We start from the raw sequence: 17,002 nt of genomic DNA on the forward strand, positions 1-17,002 counted from the left end.
CGAGCAACGAGCGTACAGGGACAACGGCTGACGAGAGGCAGCCGGAAAAATGGAGGAAAGAGGAGAGTCTGTTCGGCCGACAGAAAAGGAGGAAAGCATTCGAGCGAAGCCGCGCGCTCGTTGCTGTTCAATTCCGCGTGAAAACGCTTTCGGGACTGATACACGCGACCACTCTATCGAGGAAAGGTGGATGCATGCATTATTTGAAGAAGAATAGAATGCTTCTCGGTTAAATTAATGGTGAAAGAAATGGAAAAGGAAAATGCTGGAAAAATGGTAACGAGTTGAATTTTGCAATTCAAATAACCATGTTTCCAATTTTCACCTCAAAGAAAATTATACTATTAAAAGAATATACAATTTGTCTTAGAAAATTATTAAATTGATTACATTTTTGTTTTGTTACATCCTAAAGAAGGATGATCAGAAAAAATTTAATTTAATTTATTTTAAACATAGCAAAGCTAAATAAAGCTTCACAAAGGATCATCAAAATAATTTCACCTTTACATTTAATTATTCATTTCTAATAAGGAATGTTAAGTATTTCTGATTTCAACAGGAAGTACACGAGTATTCACGGGTATGATTTCTCCGCCGTCAAAAGTCTTGCCACGCAATAATTTCGTTTCAAGACTAATCTGGGCCAAGTTTTCCCGCAACTTCCGACTCGTTCGCGAAGATAACGCTCAACTTTCCCGAATTATTTATTCTGCAAGAGTTGCGTGCTGCGAGCATCGCGCGGGAAACATTTTGTGTTGCCCTGTGCTTCCATGCCTCGCCAGCCACGAGGGGAATTGCCATAACTGCGAGCCGACAGCCAAACTTTTCGACTTATCAAACGGACGAAAAACGAGATTAAGCAAATTCCTATTACCCTGCTAGGGAAAACATGACGACAAGCTGAGCGCGAAAAATTCTATCTAGAAAACTGTTGACCCTCGAACAGTGAAGCCTGGGTCCATCGTGACGCAGACTTACAAAACATACTCAAACGTATTAATCTAAAATTATATTTAGAATTTTTAAATAAAAGAGTTTCATATGTTAGAAGAATAATTTTCAAAGGTACAGTGTAAAATTTAGAAAATGAAAATGATATGAAATACAAAAGTGAATTATAATTGGGGCTCTCTCCATGGTCCGCCCTTCGAGGGTTAACCATTCACAGTTAAAAGATCAGCTATTTTGTAATCTTCTTCAGTTATGAAATATCAAATCTTTTGGAAGATATTTTACAAATGCGTATCACGTTTCTATAGATAAAAAATTCATTAGCTTCTGAGCCAATTTATACCTTAGGAGAAACAATGAAAATAGAAAAGTATTCGATACAATTATGTCTCAACAAAGAAAGCAAAAGATACAGATTCAATTTCGGGCAAACTTTTGACATCAGAAGTTGGAGAAGAAAAATCTCTGCCCAACATCGAGCAAGTAACCGACAAGTATCTCAAGAGTTACCAGTATAAACCAATATGTAGCAAACATCGTTAAACTTTATCGCTGGCAAACAACAAGTTTCATTTACCCCGCACGTAATCGAAGCTTACAGTTTGATAGCTGACTCCGGTACATCCAGGCATTTTACGCGTAACGATCGAGAATCGGAGAAATCGAAATCGCGAAGTTAAGTGCAAACGAGCCGGCTTTCGAATCGAGGGCCAACAGAAATAACGGTGGAAACTTCATCGTTTGCGGATAAGTTTCGCAAGGGTAACGGGCAACTAACGGCGTTAATGATCCGCCCATGCAATTACCCGTAATTGAAGCGAATTCATTAAACCGTGGCTATTAAACGAACCCATGAAGCATGGAGATAAACGAGCAGATAGATAAATATTAAGTGACAACGTGATTCACGATAGCAGCTCCTCAAGAACTCGTTTCAAGTCGAACGAACGATGATTATCGGTTCTTGTAATCGGTAAATTAGACACGACGTTTCCGGGATATTTATTACTGTTGCAAATATCAATTAGTTTGTTTCTCCAATTTGAAGCACTTAAATGGAAATTTCTTGATTAATAAAAATCTAACATTTGGGTTCAATGATGGCTGTGGATTATTTTTCAGAATTTTTAGGAAATCAAATTCAATCAATTTCTCCAATTTGGAGCACCTGAATAAGAATTCTGACATTTATTAATTAATATAATAGAAATTTGAGATTTGGGTTCAAAAATTGCTATGGATTATTTTCAGAATTTTCAGCAAACCAAATTCAATCAATGGGTTTTTTGTGACAGTTGACAGTTTGTAAAAAAAAGTGTTCGCAACCGAACACGATCGTCGACGATACCGTGTAGCCACGACGAAAAGAAATGGAAAACCGTCAGGTAGGGAAACGTTTCGTCTAACGAGACATCGTACAGGAAACCGGGTCAAAGAGGGAACGGAAGCGTTTTTACGAGTGCAATAAATCGGACCTCGATACAAGGTATACAGGTAGGTAAATTCGATTTATGGCCGGCGATAAATAATACCGGGGAGACACGTTTCAATTATCCCGAACGATCCGCGGTCCCAGGAGGGTAACCGAGTATTTTCGATGCCCATCACCATCCTAGGACCTGGCTATTCGTTCTCGCTTACACTACTTTTAACGATGCTGTGATTCGTCGCATTAGATTAGTAAAATTTTGATAAGAAAAGAAAATTGAAAAATAGAGAGCTTCGTTTTTTAGAAAATTGAATTTGAAAATTCAAGTATTCTATTATAAATTAGTGTTTCGACAGTGTCATATCAATATACTAATCAGTAATTAATAATTTATTATGCCTTCTCGTAATTAATTAATTAATTATCATTGCACTGAGAAATGATATCGATTACTGAAATCAATATTCATTTTATCAGCTAGAAATCAGAATCTATATTGAGAAACTATTATTAAGTTCGATAATCCAGGAAGGATGTTTTGACGCGCTAATTACGCGAACGATCGGTAAAATGCTATCGAAAGCGGTAGCTTTAATACGATAACCCAAGGATTTGCACTCGTCTCCATCACGCGCAAGTTTTAATTATATGAAAACAGTATGGACCGCTTAGCCGTAATCAACGCGAAGCTTTCTAAAATCCGGCTCCGGCTGGATTAATTCATAATGGTACGTCACCGCGACACCGGGGTTAAATTTAACTCGGAATAAATTCATGAACCCGATATAGTTGTCGGTTAGTCACCGATAATCCGCTCGGGCGAGGATTATCGACGATTTACCTATTCACGCTTTTCGCCCAGGAATTTCCACGAGGTAGGTGTAATAATAAATTTTCCTCGCTAGAACACGCGTTTCGATTTCATGCTTCCTAAAGGAGATCGTGCGAAAGATTTTCCTTGAAAGAGCTCCTCTAATTTCCTGCTTGAAAGGACTCTTTCAGAAAAGAAAAAAAGATGCAGCTATACTCGAGTATTTCGCTGCTTTAGCTTTTAATGCTCTAACATTTTGAATGCCATGTAAATTCAGTAATTTTCATTAACACGTTATCACGTGAAACATCGTTTACTGGAATACTAATGGCACGAAGTGGTAGATTAAACGTTAACCCTTGAACAGCGCAGTATGGGTCAATCGAGACCCAAATTTACAAAACACGTAGAAGGACATTAACCTAAAGCTAAATGTATTATTTAACGTATTATTTAATAATTTATAAGCATAAGAAAATATGAGAAAAATATGAAATATGCCTCTTAGGGCTTTCTCCCCGGTCCGCCGTCCGAGGGTTAAATAAACGAGTTAAATACTTTCGAATAACAATTTTTCTTCAACTGTACCTTGCTACACGCATCCATTTCAACCGTGGCAGTAACCGACACGAATAAATCAAAAACTCCGCTTTCCATCACCAAGAGTTCACCCCAAATTCCCATTGTTATTCCTCGATAAATTAAACCATCCATCAGCGGGAAGCGCAGCTCGAAAGAGGAAAGAAAAACAAAGGGGTCGTAATGCATTATAAATCAATCGTATAGGAGTGTGTAAGCGAGGAATCGAGCGACGATAGCGAGCGGATCTCTGGGGGAAACTTATATGCATACGTTACTGACAGTCGCAGGGTCAACGAGGGGCCACCGATAATGACGGGTGCTCGTTCATGACAGCGGCTATTTTCGCGTTTCATGATCGATGTATCGTTCAAGTCGAACGTGACCGACGCGGCGCGCCGCGGCGTGGCTTGCCTTAACGAATGGCGTTCCGTGACGGGATGACGGCTCGTGACGAGCGACACGAAAATCACCTAGCGTGACTTCGGCCATCGGCTATCGCCTTGTTATAACGCGACGTTATGCTAATTAATTAGCCAACAACAGGGGCCATTACTGAAACGCCCGACTTCCGCCTTCCCTCGTGAGAGAATTCGCTACAAACCCGACGGGAATTAGAAAGTTAACTGTGTCGATGATGGTCGACCTCTTGACATTTCCACTGACAGTGGTGAATTATGGGCGAGCAAGTGTTTTAGCCTAGTGAGTCGATGAACGGAATTATTTAGAATAATAGAAGTTCGTACATATTAATGTTACTTAGAATTTAATTTAAATCTTTGCCCTGTATAATTTTTAAATAAAAGAAAATAATATGAAATACAAAATTAAATTAATGTTGTGGCTCTCTCCATGATCCGCCGCACCGTGGCAATAATACCGTAATCGGTAATATAGCAAGAGTTTACTATTACCTACACGGACAAGCTATTCACTATCATTAAAATGATTCAATCTCTTCACCTAACTATTCTTATCATCTGGCATCAATGTAACACGTCTACTCTTATCTCGATTAACATGGCAAGCCACGATGCACGTTTATTGGCATCCATGCTTTGCATATCAAAGCAACATCGCTTCTGGTTGCATTCGTTCAGTAATAAACCGTATGTAGAATTTTCGAGGTATATAAAGCAGAATCTTTGCTTACGTAGTTTTCCCATCCCCGTCAACCCCTTGTGTAAGACCCGTCGTAAACATTAATTTCCACGAGGAGAATATGTTACGGTATCACGTATCAAATTTTCCACAGGTGGTTAGTGCAGAAATTACGGCGCATCTCGTTAACACCGAAGCGACGAAAATTGGCTAACTTCTGGGGATGTTGGACATAGACATATGACTTAGACATAGACATAGACTTTGTCTGTCCAGTATTATTTTATACTACTTAAGATAATTAGATACTCTCTACTTGATCACTTCTCTTTTAAATGTTAAAATTTTCAACGTCTTCCCATAGAGTTCGCATAATTTACCATTTTAACAACTTTAAAATTCTCCAACGACCGACAGTGGAATCTGTTACACATTCAATTCCCAAAAGTTCAACACAGTTTCCATTACTTCTTTAGCACCCATTTTCTCCGCAGTTCCAGCATTTCTGCATCTTTTAACGCCCGCAGATGGACAGAGACAAATACCTCTCGGTTTCTCAGCGAGGAAATATCGCACCTATTAACAGCTGCTGCCATTAAGATCCGCTGATCGAAGGCGTTTAAATCTTCCGTCAAGGATCGTATCCCATTAACGAGTCGGCGTTACTACCGTCCAGCGTTTAAATTAAAAGCTCAAAGGAGCGCGAAGCAAGGCCTTCAGGTTGGACGGCCAATCACAATAAACATGTCCGCGTTTCGCGAGACGATAATAAATACAACAACGGTGTGCAAGTGCAAACGACGTAACGCCTTAAATCAGCGAAACGATGCATCATGTCGTCTCTGCGTTAGCCAGCTTTCCCAGAGATTCCGCAATTTCACCGGCAAATGGAGCGTCGTGACGCGCGTCGCCGTCGAATTTCGGCTGCCTCTACGCGCCCGTCTACTCCGTGATTTATCTCGACGATTTTATTCTTCGTTCTTCACTTTTCCTTCCGGCTTCTGTAACGTTCACGTTCCAACCTTCCGTTTCTCGGAGACTTTTGTTCCCCGAAATTGTCTGAACGTGTCGTAATTCGGGTTTGGTGAAAACCTCAACAACATTGCAGTTTTGTAATTCAATTTCCACTTCGACAAATTGAAACAGCAATAAGACCCGGTTTTTACTTACAAAGGCAGTGAATCAATTGTTCGAGATACAGCTTAGCGTTTCTGTAGATATTATGGATTCGTCCGGAAGGTCGGCGACGCACGGTATTTGGACTCTATTTTCTCCATCTCGAGTGGGACTTACAATTTTTGGTCTTCAACACGAAAACCTCGCACCTATTTTTGTTTTCCATTTCAAATGATGAAGATAACGTTGTAAAATGTGTATTTAACGGAAAGAAGCATAGAACTCTATATAAAAATGATGCTAATGTAAATCGTAGGGGAAAAAGGAAACAGAAATGAGATATATTGTAACGAAAGAAGAGACCGCATTGTTCCCTCCGAAAAGGTAAAATTATTTAATTTTGTCACCATCTCTCGGACAGGAATATATTAAACTCATTAAAAAGTTTCAAATTACCGTGAAACGAGGATAGTAATTCTGTCTGGATGAATTTCAAAAACGCATTTAATGCACACGTGAAAATCCGTTCCACGATGCAACTTGTCTACGCGATTTTTTCTTTCCTTTAATATTCATTCGTGGAACTAGTTCACCGATATAATGAAATATTCCTGTCGCTTCGTTTGTCTCCTGTCTGTCCAGTTTTTCGACACTTTTTAGGCCGGTATCTCTCAAGGGAAATCAATATCCTACAATTTCGCATACCTCGAGACTTTTCGGATTTCTCACGGGGCCGATCTCTTTAGCGTTGAAAGGAAACGTTACTTCGCATTTCTGCGGCCATTTTAAAGAATACGCTGTCGAACGAACACGTAATACTTGTTCGCGAAAAAGAAAACTTCTCTTCGCGCTCCAGACCCCTCGCGAATTCGACGTGCAATAATTTCGCCATCGAACCTAACCGTCCTGAAAAGGAAACCGGCCAATCCGGGAATCTTACAGGTTTCATGGGAATTTTTGAACCACTTCCAAAGAAAACTGGTAACAACTATAAACTTCATCCTGTTAATTCTGATATGCTGCTCGAAGCAAGATTTATGTCGTATAATTATCATAGTAACCATGTGCAAACTGTTTATTTCAATTCAACGATTATTTAGTAACAATTGAACATTGTAATGGTCTCTGATTAATTGATTTTTTGACATGAAACCTTATAATTATACCCTTCTCTGTTTTATTCAGAAATCTGTTAAACAGCTCTACGGATTCATTCATTAATCACTGTAATTAATTAATTTGAACAACAGTATCCACTAGCTGACATATGATGCCTATTATTGCAAACAAATATTAATTGCGATATTGATGTACGTTATCAGCCTTCAAATTCGATAATTTCTCATCAACAGAGGTTTCTATTCAACTCATCGAAAATTAGGAAATTAATAAAATTATGAAAGTTTGGGTAACACGAATTGTTAATATTTCTAAATTTCATCATAATGATGTATTTAATTAAAGATTCTACGGGACACATTTGTTCCATATCGCTAAATAGAAAAGTCCTCGGAAAAAGCTGCCCTACTGAACGCGTCAACAACCCTTTTCCGGAAGTTGATCATCCATTATTCATGAACGTCCATGCGGGAGGAATCATCTAACCAGTTGGACCCATCCTAATTCATCAACGTTCAAACTTATCATATTAACAACTTTTTTTTCCCCGGAACTTCTTTTTTCCTTCCACTTCGTTTACGAGGATAGCGCGGCAGGTAACGAGAAAAAGTCCTTAACCGCGTTACGGTCCTCCAGTTTCACGACAAATCGCCGCAGACGTTCCCGTGGGAGCCAGCACGAAGGATTGCTCGATTCAAAGAGATTAATCCCAACGCGAATACAGACACAGAGATCACGAAGATGCGACATTTTCACTTTGATTCCACCGACTTGGACGATTTCTTTCATTGTAGAGAACCCCTTTCGGCCTAACGAGGCTACATTAAACTTGCAACCTCTCTGCTTCCTTCATTCTTCCAACTTTTCTCGATCTGACGTTTTCTCCTCACAGTTGACTTTTCGTAATTAGTATTACACGTTATGAAAGTTTAATATGTTTGCTAGAGACTAAGGGTTGGGGATATTCATCAAAGGAATTAAATATACTAGTAATAGCAAAGTAGTGGTTGTATAACATTTTTAAATAAAGGAGGTAATTTTCCAATATAAAAATGGATACCCAAGCATCCAAGTAGCCCATCCCTAGGTTAAACTCGTTTAATATGTTTTTAATATGTTTGCTAGAGGCTAAGGGTTGGGTATATTCATCAAAGGAATTAAATACAGCAGTAATAAAAAAAAGTAATGGTTGCATAACATTTCTAAAAAAAAGAAAGAGAGCTAGTTTTTTATATAGAAATAGGTACTTAAGCACCCAAGTAGCCCACCTCTGGGTTAAATTTGTTTAATACGTTTTTAATATGTTTCCTACAAACCGAGGGTTGTGGACATTCATCAAAGGAATTAAATATAGTAATAATAACTATAATATTTAAAAAAAAAAAGAAAGAAGGTAACTTCGCAATATATAAATGGGTACCCAAGCATCCAAGTAGCCCAGTCATAGGTTTAACTCGTTTACCCCATTCAAATCCACCAAAAGCCAGGAATGATAGCAACTTCCAAGTTGGCATGCACCCTTCCACACAGTCAAAATTAATTTCATACCCCAAACACTTTCCTTTGAAGGCAACCTCGAATCGCGAACGTCAGAAAGCACCCCAAAGACATCTACCAACTCCACCAACAAATTACCTAACGACATATCTTCTTCGAGGTAGAACTTCTCGGTGCACGAGTAATAACGAAAAACTAGTTCCTCGCGGCGTTCACATGGAGAAAGAGAGCGTTTCTCCTTGCAAAAACGTAAGAGGCCATTGACGGGAGGACGTCGATAAGTCGACGGTACTCTCTGGATGGATTTCCGGTGCAGCCATCCTGGAAAGGAGAGGCGCATGACCGCCGGATCATCCCCGAAGAGACAGTCCCGCTCGTAATTCGGCAAAACCTCGAGGATAATCCGGTATACGGCAGGAAAGCGTCTAGCGGAGAGCTGATCGAACCCTTTTATCCGTTTCACCAGCACCGCCGCCATTTATGTGCCCGCCCGTTCCGCCTTATCTCGCAAACGCCTCGTCCTCGTGACCTCTCGCTTAAACGTCGATCCAGCGTCGTGTTATCGGCCAGCCCGAGGGGCTTTGGGAACCGGCTTTATCGACTGCGACAGGGATCGCTCGCGGAAATCCACGATATGTCTGGCTGGAAATCGATTATCCCTCGCTGCTCGCGATACGGCCCACAGAGGGCCGAGAAGTTAATAAAAATTTATAGCCCCTGTCGGATCGCTTAGCGCGTTCCTTTCGCGGGGCTGAGCCCGCCGCTCGGACCGGGAGGGTGAGATTTATTAACCCTGTCGCGTGTTTCGATTCACCAAGGAATACTAGGTTCGTTTAAATATTTCAAACGAAAGCTTACAAATTATTTCTACCTGCCCGATTTAAAGTGCCATTGATGCACTTTGGTTGCATTGATATTTTTAATTTTTTAATTTTCAGAATTTTCCTTCCCTAAACGCTATAAAATTGCGATTTTTGAAAATTAGAAACTTAAATTTTTTAATGAGTATCTAAAGTGGGACCCTTGCAATCTTTGCAAGCTTATCATTGGCGAAAGGGTTAAATTGTTTAAAGGTGTAACTATCATTAACAATGGAATTTTAATTTTTCTTAATTTGACGAATATAGCCCAAGAAGATAAATAAAATAAAGAGACAAATTTTAATCTGTGTGCCGTGCAATTAGAGGGTCGAAACAAGTAATCCAGAAAATCAAGACGAGACAAAGTTAATCCGGTTCGAGTACGATCCAAGGCAGAAGAAATCCCATCGAAGGGTCAGAAAGGGTAGGTCTAGCTGCGTAAAATAAGAAAGCCTTTAACCGAAAAGGACAATTAGGAGGTTCCCGTAATCAGTTCGGTCGGGCTGGCTCGTTAACGTCGAAGCAATTTCGACGAGGCAATATCGATCCTTCCCGAAGACGGTTACACTTCAGGATCATCTGGTTGCGAATCAACGACAGACGAGAATAATAACAGTTCAGATCGAAGATCACCGCTAATTGCAAGGAAAACGCCAGCTGACGGAGTTTACGTTTCATCCATCAGTCGAAAATGTTTGTCTTTCACGGTGAAACATCTTTGCGAACAAGAAAACGAGCCAACTTTCGGTACGATCGTCGGGCACAACTTTCACGGAAAGTTGGTAATTAGAGAAAATGATTTTCCACCGTTTCGCGGAGAGAAACGAAGGAAAGTTGGATCCGTGAATTTGAATAGGGAAAAAGGAAGCAGATGCTCGCACGTCACGCTGAAAGCATTAATTTTGAAGATGACAAAACGGGGGTATAATTTTCAAACTTGACAAATTATGGAATATTTATTCCTAAATGTAATACGTGACAATTTAAATGTAACTCTAGACTTTTTTATTTTAATTTTCTAAAAAAATTTCCTAAAAAAAGTAAAAAATATAGTATAATGCATTTTTTACAAAATTAACTATATTTCTATTTGGAACGAAGAGTATTCGAAACACGGAAGATCTCGAAGAGACAGTGTAAAATTTAAAAAATGAAAATAATATGAAGTACAGAATTAAATTACAATTGTGGCTGGGGCTCTCTCCATGGTCCGCCATCCGGAAGTTAAAAAACGCATATATTATATTTCTTAATTCTTTACGAAAAGAGTCAATCATTGCACGGGGGTCAACAGCTGCACACATTACTTTAATATTATTCCCAACCCTTCGACCCATTTGTAATTACACTTTCATACGATTTTCTCGTTACAAAGTCCCGGGTACAAAGCACGGTACAGTTACATGAAAAACGCGAAGGTTGAAATTACTTTCCCAGCCATGGTCTGACAAACGGATTGCATTACGTGCTAATTGGAATTCAACAAGAAAAGCCACTCAACCGGTACCGTTCCAAAAACCATGGACAGAAATAAGCACAGGTATAAAGACCGTTGAACGCGTCGTCCCAGCCGTGATCCGGCTAAATAAAGTGGAAGGATTTAATTACAGAGGGCCGAGATTACGGATGCTGAAGCTTAGCCGGGCAAGGGTAAGAGGGATCATCATCGTCGCTAAAAACCGAAATGAAATTTCAAGGGGAACGGTGAACAGTTGCTCCCTTTAGCTCGCATTTATCTCTCGAGAAAGGGAATGAGGGGGGGAAAACGGGAAAAGCCGGGGAGGACAAAACGAAGAGAGAAGCCACCGGCTGGAACGGATCTCGATGTAAGACTCAGATTTCCCGGAGACTAAGGGGTGTCGGGACGAACCACCTGCGACAAATTATAGCGAGGAAGGAAAGTCCCCATCGACGAAGACGACCATATTGCACGAGGAGGATTGTCGCCTTCCTCGTGAAAATCTATCGGGATTATTCGCCACGTTGAAACCGTCTGCTAGAGACACTTCGCGGTGTGTAATATAATATCATTGGAATTTATTAAAAGATTCTTCAAAAGGGTGAAGAGGTGTCGATCGGTTTCTTTCATCGACTTGTCATCCTTGGGATAAAAGTTAATTAGATCTAAAGAAATTTGTGAATTTGTCAAATTTAAGCTGTTAAGAGGAGAATATTCTATGAGAATAGAAAATGAAATTTTTTTATAGATACGTGCTTTTTTGATTAATCTCATTAATTAGTCAAGAGACAGTGTAGATGATCGAGAAAATGGAGGATGTCTTCTTGTCACGTCTTTTTATAAAAGAATCAATGCTGGCTTTTTTGGGACGTTTGATGAGATTTCTTCGTGACTGGACGCTGATTGCTGAGTTTCTTGCGCAGATGGTTTTTAGGGATTGAAGTGTGGTATAAGAATTGAATTCGGTTCTTAGTCATTGTTTTATATCTGATAATTCGAAGAATTCAAGAAACGATGAAATTATGGAATTTTTAACTAACGATATATTAATTTGAATCTTGAAGGATGAATTAAAGTTTATACTGAATTTTTTACTAAAACTTGTTATCAAATAAGTGATATAAGTATAACGCTATTGCTGAACCTTATCATTAATGGTAGCCAAGAAATGCGGCTTTTAAAAATGGACCACCCTGAACTACTAACAGGTTCAAGCAGAGGCGTTCCCGATGCTCAAACTATCTTCAAAACATTTACGGGTTCGAGTGTTCCTTTTCTGTCGTGAATCCACGGTCATCTTAAGCCTCTGAAAGAAGCTTACACAGATTGACGTGGAAGTTAGCAGAAGTGCCGGATTGACGGTTTACACGGCCGTTCTCGCGTATTAGGGCCCCTCAACTTTTCCTTTTGTCCGGCCTCTTGTCTGCCATCAGTCGTCCAGTTGGACCTGAGTTCAGAATCACGTCGACGACTTCGTGTACCCAAGATGTTCCACGGCGAGGCGAACGACTATTGGAGATTTAGAAAACGATCTCTCCACCTGCCTCCCTCGTCACGGCCATTGACATTCCAGAATCGAAAACAGTAAATCCGATCGATCGTGATTTCGTAAGACGGCCCGTGGAATTAAAGATTATTCGGTAGAGTCGTCGGAATTATGCGAAGTGAGAAAAAAGGATTATAAAAGTGAACGAGTTTGACGTAATCTGGAACCGTTTTGATGGCTTGTGTACACCTTTTTCACTTTGAAATTATTTCATTTTTTAATTTCTTAGAATTTTCTCAGTAATTCTTTTTAAAAATTATAAGTTTTAAGATACCTAACAAGAAGTTCATAAAACAACTAAATTCCTTTCGCTCTAATAACCAAAAATTCTCGACCGAAACATTAATAGGCATTAGAAAACTTTATCCACGCATACGGTCCTCGTAGCTTTATTTTTCAATTATTCTTTTTCAAAATTTTAAAGCGTTGAAATACCTAACAAGAAGTTTATAAAACGACTAAATTCCTTTCGCTCTAATAACCAAGAATTCTCGAGTAAACATTAATAGGCATTAGAAAAGTTTGTCAACGCATACGACTCTCGTAGCCGCAGTTTCAATCGTTAGAGAGAGTTCCGTGCAGTCGCGGAGACTTATAATAATTGCATAACACGCCGTGAAAGTTTTGCGGCTACGAAGGAGAGAGGCTGTAGCATTGTTGCTCTAATTACAAGCCTCAAGTTAGCATTAGAGCGAGTCTCGGTAAGAGTAGGAGAGAAGGGTGGTTTCACCCCACTGTCAGACAATAGCGGTGAAACGAGAGCCACTCGCTTTGCGAGTCGAAGTTCAAATCCTCTCCGAAGTAAACGCTCGTTATCTCTGATCTCGTATCAACCACGTAGACGAGATTCGTGCGATATGACCCTCGCGAGCAACGAAACTTATCACCGAGCTGTGCGATGAAACGCTTATACTTTACAAGATAACCAACCGCGGCAGATTTCCCGGATTCTCCGCGGGAAATCTGCTCGCACCAAATAGGTATCGTTAATTAAAACGTTCATTTGCGAGGATACCGTGTTCTTCCAGGAGAACTCGTTTTTGATGACTGGAGGATTCTTATTTCCTGCTTCTTCTCTACCTGGTTCGTTCGCATTGTTTCTATTGTTGGCTATTGTGCAAGGAAATTAAAGGGATCGTGGTTAAAGAATAGAGTAATTTTCTTGGATTGCGGTTTTATCACCGGCATTCGAGAATGTGACTGGTCTTGAAAGGAAAATCAATGAAAGCTGATTGAAACGTTGAAAATTGGAACTCTGTACATTTTTGGGAATTTTGCTAATCAATTTGTGTTAATTGAGAAATGAAAACTGAAGATGAGTGATCAAAGGATATAATTAGAAGGGGATTATGCAATTTCTAGTTGATTGAAATACATAGCATCGGTTTGTAATCAGCTAAAATTGCTCAGCTCTTCTGTCCCTTAAGAAGAGGAAACGCGCTGACAAAATACACATAGCCTGCCTCGATCTTTTGCCTACTTCGATTTTTCTAACAATTGTTTTATAATTTCTTTAAATTAAGTATTAATTTATAGTAAATAAATTATTTTGACTTCCCCGTGAAGCTGGAACTAGAGACGTACATTCGAAGCATCGGTGGTTCAGTGGTAGAATGCTCGCCTGCCACGCGGGCGGCCCGGGTTCGATTCCCGGCCGATGCAAAATTTTTCATTTTTGCATATTTTAACAACATTCATACATAACTTAATTGAATTCCTTTTGAACTTATAGAAAAAATGAACTACTTCCAATAATTTAAAATCAATTAAAGTGTCGTTATCTTATAGTTTCCTAATTTGTTAATGAATGAACTACAGGAAAGTTGGAGATTTAGACAAGTAACTTGGAACAATGAACTATTATTCTTACAACAGAATTGAGATCCATAATGAACAAATTAGCAAAAGAATGAGGAATTTATGAATGAAATAGTAAGGTGGCCACATCTGGCGAAAAGCAGGAGAAAATCGTACGTGCCTTGGAGATGCTCTTATGATAAACACGCGAAACAAAGAAATTTCACACGCGAATTTTCATAAATTCATTACTGATATTTGTACAGTTTCGATTTACTATTTTATCACAATCTTTCATTGTATAATAATTAAATAAAATTAGTATATTTTTAAGCTCAAATAGCTAAATATGTCCAAGTGCATCTAAGTACAAAATTAAATCTCCTCCTATATTTTCATTAATCATTTCAAATTATAGTTTCAGAATAAACTGACTTGTACTACTTTCATCTGTATAAACAACAAAACTATTAATTGACGTAGAGAGGTTAATCCACGGATGGGATTCAGATGAAGCCTTCCAGATTTCTAGGTCATCTCTGCTTGCCAGATGTTAACCATAAGTTATCAAACTACTTTCACATCATCTCCATCATCGCATACATATAACTCTGCTCCATGAATACATGTCTAAATTTAACAATTTAATTCTGGTATACTATTCAGTCACTGCTCCAAATAGAAGGCCCAAGAATAGAAGTTATACATAATTCTATAGATAAAATAAACATCATGAACTTTTGAGACGACCTACTATAAATCTTCATTTTGATCTTAATACCATGGCAGTCAAATATGCTTGAAATATAATTTAATCAAATAATTAATGGAAGAAAAGAAAAGATAAATTTTGAATAATATTACTATTGTATTAATAATATGAGATACTAATTTGGAAGTTGAAATTTGAAAATTAACAATTCGTAGCCTTAATAAGTAGAATTTCAGTATGTCTGACCATACGTGTCCATTTACACTGTGACACTCAGCGTGTTTCACGCCTCAAATGAACCACTAATGAACCACTACAAAATCGAATTACTTTAGGAATAGTAAATTATTTACATGATATAGCAGGAAAATTGAAATACACATCTGTTAACATTTCCGCAAATTCTCATTATTTACTCTCATTTCGCAAGGTTCACGAGGCCCCGATTGCAAATAACTATTCGTAACCAACAATCTCGCGCAACAAAACGTCCGAACGGTTCGCGGGAACCAGCTTGCTACCAAAGGGGAATTTCAATTCTGCCCGACAATCGCGGGCTATACAACGGCGCTAAGTACGTTAAACCCATTTGTTCGAGCAACCAAAACACGAAGCACTTTCTAGCTTCGCTATTTACACGAACGATCGTAACGGAAATGCAATTCCACGGACAAGACCCCCGCAAATATTTGCGCATTTGCGCGGACCGGAGATTAGCGTGGCTCGCGCTTTGCTACGGGAGAGAGCGTTGGGTTCGCCAAGAGGCAAAGGGGACGACAATTGCATTGTCGCCAGGTAGAAGGCGGCATTTTAGCGTGACACAATTTGTCACGCTGTAATCGACCGTAGAACCGGCTTGGACGCACGCGATGCTTATACTGCGCCCAGGAACGCGACCTCCTTCTTCCTTGCCATTATTTTTTCGCGCCTCCACCCTTTTGCGTGCCTTTTCATCTCGCAACGCGTGTCACTCTCCATCTCGACGTTTCATCGGCTCTCGAGATCGATCAAACGATAATTAATAATAAAATAGATTTAATGAAGTTAAGATTAAAACCAACAAACAAAATTGGATTTTCTTTCTCAACTGCATTTAACAAGTGCAACGATGCACCAGAAAAGTGCAATTGCACTTTTTCTCTTGATAACAAAATCGCTTTTTAAATTTCTCAATACATTCTTTCCACCCCATCAAAATTAAATTTTATTTTTCTATTGCATTTGACAAGTGCAACGGTGCATCAGGAAAATGCAATTGCACTTTTTCTCTTAATAATAAGAGCGCTTCATGAATTTCTCAATTCATCTTCCATCTCATCGATAAATCAAAATTAAATTTTATTTTTCAACTACATTTAACAAGTGCAATTGCACTTTTCCTTTGAATAACAAAAGCGCTTCCTGAATTTCCGAATACATCCTTTCCATCCCACCGATAAATCAATATTTAATCCTTAACAAAATCAGCCGAAATTGTCTGCGCAGTCCGAAAATCTTTCAGCGTTGTCTCTCACGAAACGCATTAAAAAAGAGGAAAAAAGCAATCGCTGAAAATCGGCTCACCAAAGTGTATCAGGGCCATGGAACCAGTACCAGTTCGCGTTTCACGGTCGAAATCGGGAATGAACATTCGAGAGGAAGGCTCGATCGGGTTTTCGATGGCGGACGGGCGCAAAATAAATCACTGACCGCGTAAACTCGTGGACAGAACGGTGGCTTGGCCGTTCGATTAATCGACGACGAAAGGGGAACGGAAAGCGGTGAGCCATGGAAAATCGTTGCGTAAGTTCCGAGCGTTTAACAAGATTCTGCGGTCGCCGGTAAACGAGTGGGCAGCTTTGCGATACGTTAACGCACACGGTACACCGTGAATTCTTGATCACCAGTTGCTGAAAAGAAAAATTCCCTGAAAATTCATCGAGCTTCTTCCGGTAAATTACGAAGCCAAGGCGAAACACTCGAATCGACGATCGAGCGATAAAGAGAACGCGAACGAACCGAAGTATCGATAAGATTAATTCA

The 17,002-nt window shown here is 39.4% G+C and overlaps 1 protein-coding gene and 1 non-coding gene across 2 annotated transcripts in view; one reads left to right on the forward strand and one right to left on the reverse strand.

Annotated features, from left to right (window-relative positions):
- alpha-Man-Ia (alpha-Mannosidase class I a) overlaps positions 1-17,002 on the reverse strand; it is a 350,946-nt gene that overhangs the window by 294,710 nt on the left and 39,234 nt on the right. The gene's annotated exons all lie outside the window — the stretch shown is intronic.
- Positions 14,063-14,133, forward strand: TRNAG-GCC (transfer RNA glycine (anticodon GCC)). Its single transcript has one exon. It is a non-coding gene; the product is annotated as a tRNA-Gly (tRNA).

The sequence above is a fragment of the Osmia lignaria genome, chromosome 6, assembly GCF_051020975.1.
Source record: "Osmia lignaria lignaria isolate PbOS001 chromosome 6, iyOsmLign1, whole genome shotgun sequence".
NCBI lineage: Eukaryota > Metazoa > Arthropoda > Insecta > Hymenoptera > Megachilidae > Osmia > Osmia lignaria.